This window comes from Penaeus chinensis, chromosome 14 (assembly GCF_019202785.1).
Source record: "Penaeus chinensis breed Huanghai No. 1 chromosome 14, ASM1920278v2, whole genome shotgun sequence".
In the NCBI taxonomy this organism is placed as follows: domain Eukaryota; kingdom Metazoa; phylum Arthropoda; class Malacostraca; order Decapoda; family Penaeidae; genus Penaeus; species Penaeus chinensis.
Window position 1 is genome coordinate 22,604,818 of NC_061832.1, and position 3,468 is coordinate 22,608,285.

A 3,468-nucleotide genomic window follows, 5' to 3' on the forward strand; every position below is an offset into this window, starting at 1 on the left:
CCGTCACCCTGTCCATCGAGGAGCAGGAGGGGGGAGGGGGGGGGGGTCTACAGGTATTAAATGATGACTCTGAAGCTTCAATAAACACTTAACAGACTGGAATCTTCGTGTTCGAGTGATATGGACCCCACCTCTTCACCCTCTCCTCGCCTTCCCGCCTTGGGAGGGAGGGAGAAAGGAAGAGAGAAAGGAAGGGAGGGAGAGCAGGAGAGAGGAAGGATTGGAGGGAGAAAGGAGGGAGAGAAGAAGAGAGCGAGAGGTAGGGAGGGAGAATAGGAAAGAGGGTGGGAGGGAGAAAGATAGGAAGGAAGGAAGGAAGGAAGGGAGGAAGAAAGAGAGGGAGGGAGGGAGAGACGGCGAAAGGGAGGGAGGGCGGGAGAATGAGAGAGAGGGCGGGAGGGAGGAAGGAAGGGAGGGAGAAAGGAAGGGAGAGCGAGAGGTAGGGAGGAAGAATAGGAGAGAGGGTGGGAGGCGGGAAGCTATGAGGGACGGAAGGGAGGAAAGGAGAGAGAGAGAGAGAGAGAGAGAGAGAGAGAGAGAGAGAGAGAGAGAGAGAGAGAGAGGAGAGAGAGAGGGAGGGAGGGAGGAGAGGAGAGGAGAGAGAGAGAGAGAGGGGGGAGGGAGGGAGGGAGGGAGGAGAGAGAGAGGGCGGGAGAAAGGAAGGGAGAGCTTAAGGTTGGGAGGTAGAATAGGAGAGAGAGAGGGAGGGAGGTAGATATTAAGGAAGGAAGGGAGGGAGGAAGAAAAAGAGAGAGAGAGAGAGAGGAGAATTGACAGAAGGAGAGTAGGAGAGAGAGAGAAAGATAGAGAGACAAAAAAAGGATAGAGTGAGGATAAACATACCTAGAGTACCGTCACGCGTCGAGGTAGTCATATCATGCACCGTTTTCAGAGTCGATTTCCCGAATACTCTTCCGCCTAAACTCTCCCCTTGTAATTCCGTTTCTGCTTGTTCTACTCTCCTCTCAGCATTTTCTCTCCCTCCTTTCTTTTATTCTCTCTATGCCTCCGTGTGTGTGTCAATTTAGCTCAGCCAAATCAATTACTAAGAAGGTAATAACGGAAAAAAAAAACAGTAACGGATAACGGACGTATTTTGAATAATGAAATAAGTGATCGTTCTAAGAGTAATAAAAGGTTTTTGCTTAATGTAATAGTAATAAAATTATAATAATGACATTGCAGGATATAAGAATAAAGATATGACAATACTTAAAGTGATAATACATGTAGCAACAAAAATTATAGTAAAGATAGAAATGAAAATAATTACTATGACAATACTTAAAGTGATAATATATGTAGCAACAAAAATTATAGTAAAGATAGAAATTAAATAAATTACTATTTTGGATTTGATTAATATCTTCACCATTATCGTTATCATCGTGATTAATATTCTTATCAAAATTCAGGCTAATCTTCCTGTCTGTCTACCCCATCAATCTCAAACAATAATCAATCTTTTTATCTAGAATTTCACGAAGAGAAGAAACAGGAAAGGAGCCAATGAAAACAACTGCTTTTTGAGTCGACAGTGAAAGTCTCGCCGCTGGAAACACACGCAGAAGGACGTAGGGTATTGTTGAAAGTTGATTTGAAAACATATGAATATTATCTTTCATTTGCGTCAGTGTGTGTGTACGTGTGTGTGTTTGTCTGTGTGTGTGTGTGTGTGTGTGTGTGTGTGTGTGTGTGTGTGTGTGTGTGTGTGTGTGTGTGTGTGTGTGTGTCGGTGTGTTTCTATGTACATACGTGCTTCTCTGCGTACCTTTGTATACAGGTATGTATGCGTGTCTCTGTGTATAAATGTTTACATATATTTTCTTCTTCGTCGTCGACCATAAAGTGGTGTTACGTCTTCATTGTCCACCGCTGAGTGACCTTCGCTGGTTTATGAATGGGTTGGTCAAATTACCTCTTGTGTCACCGGAGAAGAGGACTTTGCAATTGCCAGTAATGAGGTAAATAATGGTCGGCTATTTATTCTGTGACATAGTTTAGCATCTGTGCAAGAGAGAGAGAAAATGTATATGTGTGTATGATAGACAGACAGACAGATACACACACGCACACACACGCACACACACACACACACACGCAGAGAGAGAGAGAGAGAGAGAGAGAGAGAGAGAGAGAGAGAGAGAGAGAGAGAGAGAGAGAGAGAGAGAGAGAGAGAGAGAGAGAGAGAGAGAGAGAGAGAGAGAGAGAGAGAGAGAGAGAGAGAGAGAGAGAGAGAGAGAGAGAGAGAGAGAGAGAGAGAAATGGGGGGGAAGAGGTTAAAAGGCTGTAGGTACTTTCATACAATAACTGGTTGGATAGTGATAATGATAGTGCTATACGGCTTGACTCTTTACTGATGAAGAGTACAACATAGTAAAGGGCACACACGATACGATGAACGGGAATGGTGCTGAGTGCGAGGCCGGAGACGGATGTCCTGACGGTAGGTGACGGAATGCGAAAGGAGGGGTCATACTGGGTCAGCTATACTTGTCACCTCGGCTCCCGCAGGGGCGATGGTTCTGAACGAACGCAGAGCCCACGTGGAGCTAAATTTGGTCTGTAGGAGTGATCTTGAGCTACGCCATAGTGTGTGTGTGTGTGTGTGTGTGTGTGTGTGTGTGTGTGTGTGTGTGTGTGTGTGTGTGTGTGTGTGTGTGTGTGTGTGTGAGAGAGAGGGGGGGGGGGATATCTGTGTGTTAAAAAGAGAAGAGAGAGAGAGAGAGAGAGAGAGAGAGAGAGAGAGAGAGAGAGAGAGAGAGAGAGAGAGAGAGAGAAAGAAGAGAGAGAGAGAGAGAGAGAGAGAGAGAGAGAGAGAGAGAGAGACAGAGAGAGAGAGAGAGAGACAGAGACAGAGAGAGAGAGAGAGATATCAGAAAAATGTCGCAAAGAACGAAAACATGGACCAAATAACCTAAAAGAAAGAAATATCGAACGCCAAAGAACACACTTTCACTGTATAAAAACATTTGTTTCACACAGCAACTCTGCTCCCGAGGACTTATAGCGACTATTACAAGTCCAAACATTCTCTACTCTTACTACACCCCCTACTACGATCTCGCTCCCCCCCCCCCTCCTTTCGCCCCCCATCCCCCTCCATCGTTCATGCTTCACCTCCTTCCGCCCCCCCCCCCCTATACCTACCCCTTCATGCCTCACCTCCTTCCGCTCTCCCCCCCCCCCCCCCCCCGTCCATGCCTCACCTTCTTCCGCTCCCCCTACCTACCCCTCCATGCCTCACCTCCCCCATCCCCACACCCCATGCCTCCCCCAGCCCCCTACCCCATACCTCCCATCCTCCCCCCCACTCCTCCATGTCAAACCTCCCCCCAGTCCTCCTACCCCTTACCCTCCCATCCCTTCATACCCCTTCCTCCTCCCCCATACCCCCACACTCGCTCCGGACTGCGGCCAATGCAAGAAGCCCTTCACCGTGCGTGTCAGATAAGCCGGTGTCCATTA